Source organism: Lipotes vexillifer, unplaced genomic scaffold, assembly GCF_000442215.2.
Source record: "Lipotes vexillifer unplaced genomic scaffold, Lipotes_vexillifer_v1.1 scaffold691, whole genome shotgun sequence".
Classification (NCBI taxonomy): domain Eukaryota; kingdom Metazoa; phylum Chordata; class Mammalia; order Artiodactyla; family Lipotidae; genus Lipotes; species Lipotes vexillifer.
The window spans coordinates 4,006,890-4,022,096 of record NW_006788040.1 but is presented as its reverse complement, the minus strand read 5'-3'; the positions used below and the strand labels follow the sequence as shown (position 1 = coordinate 4,022,096).

General features: G+C 43.8%; 1 protein-coding gene across 1 annotated transcript in view; it reads right to left on the bottom strand.

The window, feature by feature from the left end:
* Positions 1-4,701, bottom strand: part of MTMR3 (myotubularin related protein 3) — a 144,781-nt gene extending 140,080 nt beyond the window's left edge. Inside the window, 1 exon segment of the mRNA XM_007461183.1 lies at positions 4,497-4,701. The gene's annotated coding sequence lies outside the window, so the exon portion shown is untranslated.
* Between the last annotated feature and the right edge of the window lie 10,506 nt (positions 4,702-15,207).

The following is a 15,207-nucleotide window of genomic DNA, read 5'->3' as shown; positions in this document are numbered from 1 at the left end:
AAAAATAAATTAAAAAAAAAAAAAAAACCCTTTGCCAGGTAAGCCCACTTTTAGGAATTTAGCCTAAGGAAACAATAACACATGTATTTTAAAAGTCCAAACAAGGGAATTCCCTGGCAGTACAGTGGTTAGGGCTCCATGCTTCCACTACAGGGAGCACAGGTTTGGTCCCTGGTCGGGGAAGCAAAATCCCGCAAGACATGCGGTGCAGAAAAACAAAAAAAAAAGAAAAGAAAAAATACATTTTATGTTGCAACTCAATACACATATATAAATGTATGAAACAACAAAAGTTTCCCAAATCAATAATTATTTTTACGATTTTTGATGTGCTGATATTTTCTAGTTTTTAGAAATCACCACATTGATTTCACTACCCTATGACATTGCCACCTGCCATTTAGAAAAACAGAGCCCTAAAACTTTACACAGAATGTACTAAACTCCTTGACCCTTCCACTTTCTACCACCATTCTAACATAACAAAATGTGTGAAATATAGCAAGTCTACTCCAAGTGCAAACCTGGGCACAAATGTAAGACTCCCAGATCCCTCTGAAGTTTCCTGAAACACTGTGACCATTTCTATTGGCAGACTGGTACAAGTGCTTGCTAAAAGGTTTCTCCAGGCAGAGTACAGACATTTTGTTGTTGCTTTACCAGAGATATTAGTAAATTCTGCACTTGACAGCAGATACCAGATTTTACCGCAGCTCCACAAGCCAACTCTTCCAGGAAAATAGGATTCTAATACAATATGACTCCATTATCATCCCCTTACATTTTTAGATTGCTTTTCATATACACCACTCCATTTGATCCTCACTGACAGGTTGATATAGAGAATTTGCTCTTCTTCCTTTTACGAATGAAGGAACTGAAGCTCAGAAGGGTTATGTGGTTTGCCAGAAACAATACAGCTAATGAGAAGCACAATCCAGGCTTGAACCCAGGACTTACTGGTCATCCAATGCCATGCTACAATAGTTTTCACTTTGAACATCTGATACAAATATGAATTTAAAAGATATGTTAAGGTTCTAGGCGCAAAAGTGGAGATACAAGCATGAAATTAAAATTAAAAATAACAATGAATATTAACAATTTTCTAGCCTCTAAAATTATTGGGAATCCTAATTCAATTGGATATGTATTTAATCTCATGCTTTGTCTTAAGTTTCACTGATTATAAAATTACATATAAATTCACCACAGAAAATTACAAAATTGGGTGGTCTGTAAGAAACAGCTGACCACATAAATTACACAAACTTCCCCCAAACCATTCTTAATCTTGTGGCTTCACACTAAATTTTGAAGTTCCCTATGTGAAATCCATTTTGATTTCAACACTAAGTTAATTACAACAGCATAAGCATGTTGTTTCTGCATAATACTTGCAACATGAGCTCAATTTCCAGAGCACTTTTGGACAATGTCTAAAATCCATAAGTCAAAAGCAGAATTCAAAACAGAATGTTCTTTTTTCAGTTTTTTTAATTAAAATGTTCATCTACCTATATGAGATTAATACTAAGTAACAATTACAAATTATTAAAGATTTCCAAATTCAGGCTGGAGAAACTACTTGAGGTCAACAAGTACAGGCCTTTAATCGTAGATTGATAAGAAAACTGAGGTCCAGAGAAGTGACATTCCCAACAGCAGTCACAGAGTCAAATTAATGACACAATCTCTGCCTATCTACAGCTTCCCATTATTCTAAACACCTCTGCATCTAACAAAATGTGCTTAAAAAAAAAAAAAAACCAATACCTCAAAAAATTAAGAAACACATACACACACACAAAAAAATTAAAGCACATTTAAGACCCAAAAACTAGAGAACAGGAATAGTGTGCAATAGCAGTCTTTAGAAAACAGAATCTCTTGATGGGATCTCAAAGTTCCAAACCACAAGGACTAAAAAACTCACTCTTTAATCCAATGCAAATGATCAAGTAACTTTTAATAACAAACATTGTTATCAACCACCAAAACTGTTCTTTTTCCCATCTCAATACTATTCATTTACTCGACAAATATCTGAGAGCACAGTATATGCTGGGAACTATGCTAGCTACTGGAGACACCAAGGAACAAAACACACATGGCCTCTGGCTCTTGTAGTGGACAACTAGGTGTACTTCTCTAACAATACTACACTATGATTTAACAGGATATTTAGCAAACTCCTTCACTGCTCTATACAACTGTAACATTTTCTTCCAACTCTTCCAAACTTATAACAAACCTCACCACACCCCCTCTGCAATATGACTACTTCCTTTGGTAACTCAGCACTCCACTTTACCACAGAAGGTGTTAACTAAAACTGCAACAGATTTTAAAACTGACTTTACCAGTCCTCAGGGCCTCAGGCATATTTCAACAACTTTTCACAGTCCACAGTAAACCTGCCTGGTTCACAACCCTTGTCTCAAATGACTGCTAATTCACCTGCCCTACCCACACTTTACTAGAAACTGAATCAGATGGTGTAGGAGCAATCATGATGCTGAGAAGCACCTTCAGCGGAGCTCTTTGTGGGCCAGAAGCAGACTTACTGCCTCTCCCTCTCTGCTTCTTTCCTCTGGATTCCTCATTGTATCTCTGGATATACCTCCAGTCAAGCAGCCTCTAATTTTATCAAGTGTGTTCCTCAGAACCTGCACAAATAATTTTTGGCAACAAATCTGTTTCCCCTACATAAATCCATTATATTTTAAGAGATGCTCAATTTTCAGTTTTGTCTCTCAGGCTTCCCCCTCCTCCATACCTCTGAAATTGTATAAACAATTAAAAACACTCTCAGGAGTCGTAATTAGTGGAAATCTTTTGGAATACCAAAAGTGATCTAAAGCACAAGTTCACAAACCTGGCTGACCAGAATCATTCAGGGAGTTTTGTAAGGATGGATTCCTAGGCCCCACCCTCAGAGATTTTAATTCACCAGGTCCTGCGTGAGGCCCAGGAATCAGCATTTCAGGCAGTCCATATTATTTCCGACAACTGGTATTTAATTAGGTAAGGACTGAACTAAAAAAACCTGGCCTACAAGCAGGGAAAACCTCGGTTCTCCTATGGCTTGCCATTAACTAACTACAAGTGGGGCTGCACCAGTGTGCTGGTCACTCGAACAGCTCAGGGCCACCTGAAAATGAGGAAAGTAATTAGAGCTGAAAGAAGCCTTTATAGGGAACAAATCTTAAAATTCTAGAACCCTCCAAACTTAGTTAAATGACACATACTGTACTGGGTTTACTCAAAACAGTGCCATTCTCTAAGCTCTTCTACCCACCCAAGTCACAGGCCTTGGAAAAGAAGACTTTCTGCTTGCCACCAACACACCTTACCTTAGTTGGTCTCTGAGCAAAAAGCAACACGCGTCTTGTCTCTTGCCCTACTGAAACAGCCTTGGATCTGAAAGGGGAAGGTCCCCAACTCCTCTTCATATACAAGTCACGACTACTTTACATTAAAAAAAAATCATCTCATCTAATTCAACCCAGGCCTCGATGGCATTGTTGTCGACATTATGAGAAACGAAGGTGAAGCTCAACTGCAAGGGCATGCCAACGTTTTTTCCCTCGTTGTGTAAAAATGGATACTGTCAGATAAAGTATATGTCAAGATACTAAAACGGTTAAGAATTTAGGCCTCAGTCTGGAGACGACACCTGACCATCATTACCCAACAACAGCTAATGTGCAAAACTCACAGGTGAGACTATCAGACGCCTGATGAGTTTATTAAAACGGCCATAAAATTTACCCCACTATTTCGAAGGAAGTTTTCCAGCCCAGAGTACAACCAACAATATTATCTTAGGGGTCCTAAGCAGCAGGATTCAATACATTTAATGGCACGACTTTCATCTGAGAAATTACTCTGCAATCTTTCGTGGAGCTGTTTGACCAGTGTTGCTGAGCTCTCTCAACCGCCTCCGAACCATCCTTCCCACCCAAGCACTACCAGGTCAGGGTGATGCCCCGCTGCACAGTAAGGCGGCCACTCCTCCTTCCCACAAGTCCCGGGCCCGCTCCGCTCGCCCCGGGGGCTCCGTGGCCCCCGACCTCCGGCCTCTCGCCATGGAGGACTCCCACAAACCCGGTCAGGGCGAGGGGCGCACACTCACCTCCCGGGGGTCCGCGGACATTTCCCCGGACGCTGCGAGGTAGCGCCTCACACCCCTAGCCCCGTGGGCCCTTCCCCAGCAAGTTCAGGAAGGCAGCCCGGGTTGGACCCCGCCTCCTCCCCGCCGAGGGTCCGGGCCGCGCCGGGCCACTGAGCTCCCGCTCCCCGCGCTTCCCTCTGGCGGCCGCGGCCGCCGCCCGGGCCACCCTCCCCGGGACACGCACGCCGTCCCCAGCCCCCCGCGGGCCGCCGCCGCCTCCTCAGAGGGTGACAGCCGCCGCGCCCGGGCCGAGGCCCGCCCCTCCTCCAGCTCCTCCTCACCCCCGGAGGAGACGGGGCGGGAGGGGGGCCTTCCTTACCGGGCGGCGGGACATGGCGAGGCCCGTCACGGCACGGCCTCCTCCGCCACCCCACAAGGCTCCCAGCCAGGGCCGGCGGGGGGCAGGGCCTGGGCCGCTGGAGCGTCTCGACCGGCTGCTCCTCTGCCACCGCCGCTGCCGCCGCCTTCTCACAACCACAACATGGCGGCGGCGGCCACACAGAGCACGCTCCCGAGACAGAGCCGGGCCGCGAGCGGGGGCGCGCGCGCACGCTCGGCCTCTCAGCCGGCGGTCAGGGGAAAAGAGGGCGTGCCGTCGCGGGGGAGGGGGCGCGGTCTGGGCCGATTACCACGCCCCCGGGGTGAGCGGGGGTGCTGATCAGCCGAGCGCCCGGGGCGAGCGAGGGGCTGGCTGGGAAGCGCAGCTGGAGAAGGAGAGAGAAACGGGTGGGTAATGGGCGAAGAAGAAAACCAAAGGTGGTCCCACAGATTTTTGGGAGGCATCTTTTCCGAGCTCTATAGCCCTGGGCAAGACAACGCTAGAACAATAGTAGTATCTTTCACCTGTAATTGTGCTGAGGATAAAACTAATTTAATGTAATGCGAGTTAAGTATATAGTGTGCTCAAGGTTCTACTCAATACAATTTCAGACTGCTTGCACCAAAGCACAGCTGGAAGAAGTGAGTTTTCAAACAAGCAAAAAACAAACTTGTAACCCACACTCAATAGCCTGTAGAAGAATTCTACACAGCAGGACTGAATTAACCTCAGGCCCTAACAGATTCACCTCATCAGAGTTACGTTTTAACGTTATATCTTTGACTTTTCTGGAAAATGGCTGCGAGAACCAGTCAAATGAAATCTATCCTTGCATTTGTTGTACTGTTTTTTCCACAGTACTCTGTGCAATTATTTACCTGTTTTTCGTGTTTGTTGTCTTTTTATCCCATTCTGAAGTAAAAGCTACTTGAAGATAAAGATCTTCTTTGTTTGGTTCATCAGTTTACCCCCAGCACCTAGAACTGCTCATGACAAGCAGTGGGAAATTTCTTGATTAACAAATAGCTAATATTTATACAACTCATCTAATTGAATCTTCACAGCTCGAATAAGTAGATACTGTTATTAACACCATTTTACAGATGAAGAAACTGCAGCCCAGGATAAGATGCACTAAAAGTTTTTTAAAAATCAAACCCAGGGGGGCTTCCCTGGTGGCGCAGTGGTTGAGGGTCTGCCTGCCAATGCAGGGGACATGGGTTCAAGCCCTGGTCTGGGAGGATCCCACATGCCGCAGAGCAACTAGGTCCGTGAGCCACAACTACTGAGCCTGCGTGTCTGGAGCTTGTGCTCCACAACAAGAGAGGCCACGACAGTGAGAGGCCCACGCACCGCGATGAAGAGTGGCCCCTGCTCACCGCAACTAGAGAAAGCCCTCGCACAGAGACGAAGACCCAACACAGCCAAAAATAAATTAATTAATTAAAAAAAAAATCAAACCCAGGGGCTTCCCTGGTGGCGCAGTGGTTAAGAATCCACCTGCCAATGCAGGGGACATGGGTTGGACCCCTGGTCCAGGAAGATCCCACATGCCGCAGAGCAACTAAGCCCGTGCACAACTACTGGAGCCCACGCCCTAGAGCCTGTGCTCCGCAACAAGAGAAGCCACCGCAATGAGAAGCCCATACACTGCAACGAAGAGTAGCCCCCCACCCCCGCTCACTGCAACCAGAGAAAATCCCGCATGCAGCAACCATGACCCAACGCAGCCAAAAAATTAAATAAATAAATTTATTTTTAAAAATATATATGTCAAACCCAAACCCAACTGACAACAAAAGCTATGCTCTCACCCACCAAGCTGTACTGCCAACTCTATGGCATCGTTGCCTGAAATAAAATCCCAAGTAAGAAACTACATTAGAGTTCAAAGTTAGGAAAGGCTTTGCTCTACTCTATCAGCTGAAAAAAAATTGCACAACCTAAAAGTTGAGAATAGGTTTTATTCTCAGCCTCTCTGATACCTCTGGGGACTGTTCCAAAGAGGTAAGGGAGGAGCCAGAATATATAGAAATTTTTGCACCAAAAACCAGGTAGTCAGAACATCAAAAGATTACCGTTAATTAAAGAAAAAACAGACATCTCAAGTTAATGAATTTAGCACTTTACTATGCATGGGAAGATGCAGGAGTCTGAGCTCATTGAAATCATTTCTTTGATATGCACCTTAACGACCTGGGGCCAGTATCCTGTTTTCTCCACCCTGAATCCCCTGCAGCATGGTAAAGAAGGTGGCTGCAGTGGCTGATGGCTTGATGGCCGCAACATCCTTTGTTTACTGATATAGCAGGCAATATTCTCTGACTACATTGCTCACAGATACAGGTGCACTTCCTTTCTGATAATTAGTGTTAGGCAGCTGATTGTGTATCTTCTCACCTTGGCTTCCAGAAAGCCCAGGGCTAAATCTGAAGCTCAGTGGTGGCCTGCTGTTGGCCCTTCAAATCCACATATTAATGGTGACTTTCCCTCCCACCTCAACTCTGCACCTTTATTTATAATTTGCTATCCAGCTTTCCTTTTACTGTTATATGATTATAGCCTTTAAAGTATGAGAGAGGAAATAGTAAGTACACAAGAACAGATGAACAGGTTTTTCCACCTGTTTCTCCTATTCCCCAGTAAAATAAGGTTCCCATCAAGTTCAGTCCCCTCAGGGCACACGTTTTGCTACCTAGGCCTCTGCTCAGGCAATGGGTGAAGGATAGGGTTCCATAGTTGGTGGTCTCTGATTGGATGGAAGCTAGTACCTGACTCCAGGACAGCCCAACCGTAGGCTGGCTAGCTCCCAATGAGTTGGCTCGAGGAAGATATTCAGCCAATATGCTGTTAACATCCACTCACCCAATCCCACAACTCCCCAGGAATACAACGGGAGAAGGCAGACTTTTGGCATATCACTTTGACCTCTTTTTAGACAGAGTATCACCGTATTTGCCTTTTAACTTGGGCTAAGGAATCCTCAACTAGCATATAGGATGTAGGAGGAATTTCTCTGTGCACATAAGATCACTATTTGCGTGTCCTCATTTGCTTAGATGGGTAGTAATATTAACAAAAGTGAAACATTGATACTGTACAATAAACCATGGCTACATTTGGAAGAGCCACATAACCCAATGAACCAATATTTTCTAAATGACCAATTCATGATGTTACCAAATCATGCATGAATAAAAGATCTATTCAAAGTGCAAGATAAACCAATGGAGTTTAGTGTAACTGAGTACAAAAGATTCATTCAAATGAATTTATGCAACTAAACTTTAAGAAACTACCTCTTCTCAAGTTTTAGTGTAGTATCAAAAAAAGAATATCCACAACCATCTGAATTGTATGAGGCTGGATTGTCTTCATGTATTTCAATGAAAAAAACTGACAGATTGAATGCAGAAGCAGAAAGGAGAATGCAGAATTCCTGTATTAAGTCAAACTTTAATAAGACCTGCAAATGTGTAAAACAATGCCATTTGTTTTTTTTTCTTTTTTTTATAAATTTATTTATTTATTTTTGGCTGCGCTGGGTCTTTGCTGCTGCGTGTGGGCTTTCTCTAGTTGCCGTGAGTGGGGGCTACTCTGTTGCGGTGCATGGGCTTCTCATTGTGGTGGCATCTCGTTGTGGAGCACAGGCTCTAGGCTCTCAGGCTTCAGTAGTTGTGGCACAGGGGCTTAGTTGCTCCATGGCATGTGGGATCTTCCCAGACCAGGGCTCAAACCCATGTCTCCTGCATTGGCAGGCGGATTCTTTTTTTTTTTTAACATCTTTATTGGAGTATAATTGCTTTACATTGTTGCGTTAGTTGCTGCTGTATAACAAAGTGAGTCAACTCTATGTATACATATATCCCCATATCCCCACGCTCTTGTGTCTCTCTCCCACCCTCCCTATCCCACCCCTCTAGGTGGTCACAAAGCACCCAGCTGATCTCCCTGTGCTATGTGGCTGCTTCCCACTAGCTATTTTACATTTGGTAGTGTATATATGTCCATGCCACTCTCTCACTTCATCTCAGCTTACCCTTCCCCCTCCCCATGTCCTCAAGTCCATTCTCTATGTCTGCGTCTTTATTCCTGTCCTGGCAGGTGGATTCTTAACCACTGCACCACCAGGGAAGTCCCCAATGCCATTCTTCTCATTAAATTTTTTGTTCTGGAAAATAGAGTAGTTTTTCACAAAAATATGTTATTTATATTACCATGTCATGGGTTTACAATATTATTTTTAAACCATGTTATCTTTTAATGAATATAAATAATTTAATATCTTGTCAGTTTTAATTCTTAACAAGGTAAATATCAATTGACATACCCTACATAACAAAAGTTCTTCAGGGTCCTCAGTAATTTTATTTATTTTATTTTATTTTATTTTATTGGCCATGCAGCGCAGCTTGTAGGGATCCTAGTTCCCTGACCAGGGATTGAACCCGCACCCCCTACAGTGGAAGCTCGGAGTCTTAACCACTGGACCACCAGGGAAGTCCCTTTCTTTATTATTATTTATCAATAATTTTAAAGAAACCAACAAGTTTGAGAACTACTGCCATATTCATTGGAGTTACTCAACTGCAAAGACATTTTTAGTCAGCACATAGATTTTTTAATTTAAATAGTTATGTTTAATATATATTTGGAAAAATATAACAGATCAAACTCAGTATCACAGATATCTTTGCTTAGGATGAGACTACATTTATTTATGTAAAGTGAGGAATTGATTTAAAGAAAAATGTGATATAAATATTAGTACAAAGCTGATTATGTCAAAAATTCATGAGGATGGTACTCAAATGACTGGTCTTTGGGAAACACTGAAATAGTGATGGAGTTTTTTAATCGGGCAGACCTGCCACCAAACCTTACTATGTGGGTGACTTCATATGGAAAATGAATTATTGTTGTGATAAAATAAGTTAGCCCGTGTACAGATGTGCTTCCTGTCCTCCTCCCAGGGAGAGGCACCCAGCAGTCCAGTGTCAGGGAAGACCTGCTGCAATAGAAGGTAGGAGGCCTGGATTCGTGACCCAGCTGAACCACTGACCCACTGCCTGAACTGACCCCACCTTCCAGGCCTCAGTTTTCTCATCCAGAAAATCACAGAGTAGGATGTCATCCTCTCTCTGCAGCCTGCCAGTCCTACCAACCATGCTCTGATTAAAGGATTCAGCTTCACCTTGTTTGATTATTGCATCAGAGAATCACAGAATTGCAGCTGGAAAGGACTCAAGAGCTCCAAATATGTCTCTCTGCCAAGACCTCCCCACTCCCCACCCCACCCCCCACTGATTTCATAAATGAGGGAACTGAGGCCCAGAGAGGTTAAGAAGCTGGGGATGAGGGGTTCAACAGGTACCACCCCAGGGTCCAGTGGGGAAATGAGAGTGCTTCCTCTACCCTCTGATAAATGATTTAGATGTTTGGTGGTTTAGACACCACTCCCGCTTTAGTAAATACTGCACAGTTCTGCTGGGGATATGAATCCCACTTCAGCCTAAGAAAATCAGTGCTGTTTTTTGGGAACACTGTGTCAACCAAATTGATGGATCGCTTCATGTTGCTAACTAAATCCACCTTGAAAGGCCAGTCGCCCCCTCTAAATTCCCCCAGGGAAAGCAGAGGAGATGAAATTGGCAAGGAGAGGATAGAAAGGGATGGAGGGGAGTGAGAACCATAGGAGAGGAGCGGTACCTTCCCTCTTTCTCCTTTCCATCCCCCTTCCCCCTCTCTCTACCATCTCTGATGTAAGACGACACACCCCCTCTCAGTGCCCAGCTTGCTCTACCCAAAGCTTCCCTGCAGCCTGGGCCAACTCGCAGCCACAAATAGAACCAGAATCCACTGAAAATAGCTCCTCCTCCCTTCTGCCCAGAGTTTCCAAGTGCTGCCAGGGATGCCCTGCCCCCACTAACCAGGTCCCAAGCAGGGAACTCAAGTCAAGGGACACCAAGACCAGGGTTAGAGACCATCTCAGGGACAGCAGTCCCAATAATAGTTGACTCTTATTAAGTGCTGGTTCCGTGACAATACTGCTAGGAGCTTTAGTTCCCAGCAACCCAATGAGGAAGGGCCAGACGATCCACCCCATCAGGCAGATGAGGCTCTGAGAGGTGAGGAACTTGCCCAGAGCCCTAGCCAGTGGGAGCGGGAGGTGGGGTCCACATGGTTAACCACTGTGCTGCCTACACTCCTCTTTCCATGTAACACGGCCGCATCAGTACCCTCCAGATCCCTGAGGCTGTGGGGAGCTCAAGCCATCCAGACCCTCCCTTGCCAGCTGGGGAAACTGAGACCCAGAGAGAGGAAAGTCTTGCCCAAAGGCACTCTGTAAACAAGTAAATCAAGCACCCAGGTCTTTCAGCTCAAAAGCCAATGGTTTTTGCAAAGGTTGAAGCAAACAGAGACTCCCTTGTTCCTTTTATGTAAAAGCCCCATCAGTCTTTTCTTTTTTCTTTCTTTTTTTTCTTAACATTTCAACTTCCTCCCATTTCCCACCAGAGCAGAGAGCCTGCCCCAAACACCCGTCTGGCAGCCAGGCATCCTGAGATTACCTCTTCTTCCCCCTCTGCTCAGGGTGTTTAATGTTCTAGGGGAAGAGAGCAAACAGCAGGGCATAATCATGGGTGACACAGGCTGGGTTTCTCCTTTGCTAAGTATGAAGCAGACAGGACCCAGCAAGGGAAGAGAATTAGCAGGGATTTTCTGGCTCATTTAAATTCAAGGTCCAAAAGACACACGTTTTTCCTTACCCTTGAGAGTTAGATAAATTTTCTTCTACCCTAAGATCCCATTTGTTTTAAAATAATTATCCGAAACAGTCTTAACCTCTAAGGTGATGACAAGAAAGACTAGAATAAGGCTGCAAAAGCTCTGCTGGAAAAGAATTAAGTTATTTAAGAAGTGGTCTAGGAGTATGAAAAAGAATCTTATACTCGGTGTCAGAGGATCTCGGCTCCATTCCCAGACCTGCCACACCTCGACAGTTTCTCCAGTGTGTCTGAGAACCAAGCTGCCTCAGTTGCTCCAATGTGTCTGAGAACCAAGGAGTCCAAAGAGCATACACACTCAGTCTTTTGGTTTGTTACCAATGTTTGTGGAGTACCCGCTTTGTCCAGCACAATGCCAAGCTCTGCAGATGCAGCAGTGTGCAAGACACAATCGGTCCCTGCCCTCCTGGGACTTATGGTCTAGTTGACAAGGCAAAGTCAACAGAAGGCAGATAAGTGCTCTGATGGAGAAGATACAGGATTTACAGCAGCAGTTATGTAGAGAACCCACCCACACTTATAGTGGTCCAGGTAACATTGATACAGAGACTGGAAAGAAAGCTGGAGTTAATTGGGCAAAAGTCAAGAGAAAGATGACTCTTGAGAGGGAACAGCACGTGTAAAGACCCAGAGGCAAAAGAGAAACTATTCACCAAACCAAGCAACTGGAGCAAGTATAGGTTTATTTGGGCATCTTTCTGTGCTGCAGGCTTACCATTTTAAGATTAAAATTGTGCCGAAATTCTATGATTTAATGCTGTGTTAATCATAGATGGCAGGCTAGATTCCATAATGGTTGCATTCTTCTAATATTACAAATTCCTTCATCAGCACCTCTAGGAAATAATCAACCCTGTTCCAACAAGTCTCTGGATGTTGACAAGTCCTTTTATCGGATGTATGCCATCTGTCTCCCCGATTCCTACATTCTTGACTTTTTAAGTTTGAGTCTTCTAGAACCTAACCCACTCCACCCTTCTTCATCAGGGCATACATGGCATAAAAGGGCAGCTGATGTGATCTGGGGACCTTGGTCATTCAGGGAAATTACAGAATTATATCCAACCAGAGAGAAAAAAATAATCCTGTACCCTTAGCCCAACAGCGTGAAAGATTGCCAACAAACACCTCTGTGGGAAATGCGGCTCTAAAGGCATGAAACAGAGGATCAGACATGTAGCTGGAAATAAGTCTTTGCTTTCCACCAATGAGGCTGGAAGAGGCTGAGTGACTTGCTCAGGGTCTTACAGCAAAGTGGCCAGGCCAGCTGTCAAACGCAAGTGATTGGTCTATAACTTCCAAATTTCCAAAATGTTTCTGAGGAATGATATTACGTAGCTATCATCAAAATAAACAGAACAAAACAAAATTTTCCTAACTGAATAAATTTGGGGCATGCTGAGTTCAACAAAGGTAACCAGATTATTTTCTTTGCTGTAGGACTTCTCAGAACCTTGATATGCTGTTATACATAGTAACCTTTCAAGAAGAGGTTATGGACTTTTCAGTTTCCAGAACTCGTTTGAGCTGAGGACATGTTTCTGGGCAACTCCCAGGATCTGGGCTCCTCAGAACCCACTTTGGTAAATACTGCACTCACTATCCCATGCTTTTTATCCTTACATATAAAGGAAGTCCAATCTATATATTTTGGATGGATGAATGGATGGATAGCTTGACCATTTCCTTGTTGTGTGACCTCAGGTATATGACATCCTCCCCTTCTTTGAGCCCCAGTTTTATCCTCTAATACAGGGACCAGCAAACTTTATCTGTAAAGGGGTAGATAGTAAATATTTTAGGCTATGCAAGCCACATACATTTCTGTGGCATATTCTGCCCTTTCTTTTTTTCTTTCTTTTACCAACACTTTAAAATGTAGAAACCATTCTTAAATCTCAGGCCATACAAAAAGAGCCCGGGGGTGTGTGGAAGAAGGGCAGGGTTTGGGCCTGAGCCATAGTATAGAACCCTTGCTCAACAAAGCTTAACACATGTTAAGTATGAGGACATCCACCAGGTATTCTGTATTTTGTTATTTGTTGGTCCTCCTAAGCCACCTTAGGAGGTGAAGACCAAGTTTCTTCCCTTTTCTAGGGAAAAGCTGATGTCCAGAGAATGAAAATGATGAATCTCATTTGCAGTGTCAGTGACCAGATGAGGTTGAAATGGAGACCCTTGAATGCCAGTCCTAAGTTCTGATGCTCATGAGAACAGATGCCCAACCTATACTGTGGACCTGTAGCATCTCTGCAATTTCTGTAAGAGAAGGGTTTAAGAGCAGTAGCTTGCTTAAAGGGAAGGACTAGGAAGTCCCTAGCTTTGAGACATCAAAGCTGCCTTTGTAAAACACATTTACAAATCACACACACTTTTTACTTACAGTGGATGTTTACTTTGGTTGCTTGGGAGGGGGCTGAGAGAGAAAATGGGATAAAACTCCCAAACTATCCCTCAAATCTGTCCTTGCTGCAGCTACTGTGGACCAAGTTCGTTGTTGGCCATTTTCAGTTCCCCAGCTTATTGGTCCACAAACTAATCCTGTGAGGCAGGTAATATTATCACCGTTGAACCATGGAGAAGGTGAGGCTCCAGGAGGTTAGTTAACTCACTTACCTGCCCCATGTCTTTCAGGTGATAAATTATGGAATCATAGTTCCAGAGTCAGGGCCTGATTCTTTTATTTTTTAAAAAATCTTTTGGGCCCACACCACACAGCATATGGAAATTTTAGTTCCCCAACCAAGGATTGAACCTGCACCCTCAGCATTGGAAGCTCAGAGTCTTAACCACTGGACCACCAGGGAAGTCCCAGGGCCTGTTTCAATACAACCTGCTGCTTTGGACCACATCCCTGGGCCTTTGTTGGAATGATCAGGATACTCACAGTCAATTTCTTACAGTTTCACACTTAATTACGTAGATGATTAGATTGCTTGATAAATACTTCACATGTTGGTCTTCATTCAATCTTTGTATGGACTGATACCACGTGGTAAATATTTGAGTCAAAATTGCTTTGGGTTCGTGGCTTAGAAATAGACCCAAACAAATATGCCCAACTGATTTTTGACAAAGGTATAAAAGCAACTCAGTAGAAGAAAAATAACCTTTTAAACATACGTTGCTGGAGCAATTGGACATCCTTAGGCAAAAAAAATGAACATTGACCTAAATGACACACCATGTACAAAAATTAACTCAACATGAATCAAGGATTTAAATGTAAGATATAAGACCATAAAATTTTTAGAAAAGAAAAAAGGAGATCTAGGGTTAGGCAAAACATTTTTTAGACTTGACATCAAAAGCATAACTCATGAAAGGAAGTTAATAAGTTGGACCACATCAAAACTAAAACCTTAGGCTCTGCAAAAGGCCCTACGAAGAATACGAAAAGACAAGCTACAGACTGGGAGAAAATATTTGTAAACTACATATCTGACAAAGAACTCTCAAAACTCAGCAGTAAAAATCAAATAATTCGATTAGAAAATGGGCTAAAGACATGAACAGACGCTTCAATGAAGAGAGTAGACAGATGGCAAATAAGCACATGAAAAGATGTTCAACATCATTAGTCATTAGGGAAATGCAAATTGAAACCATAGTAGGGTATAGCAATAAACCTACCAGAATGGCTAAAATAAAAAATAATAATAACACCAAGGGCTGGTGAGGAAGCAGAGAAACTGGATCACTTATACATTGCAGGTGGGAGTGTAAAATGGTAGAGTCACTCTGGAAAAAAGTACAGCAATTTCTTTTCCTTCTTTCTTTCTTTCTTTTTGGCTGCATTGGGTCTTCACTGCTGTGCATGGGCTTTCTCTAGTTGCAGTGAGCGGGGGCTACTCTTCGATGCAGTGCGCAGCTTCTCATTGTGGTGGCTTCTCTTGTTACAGAGCACAGGCTGTAGGTGCGCAGGC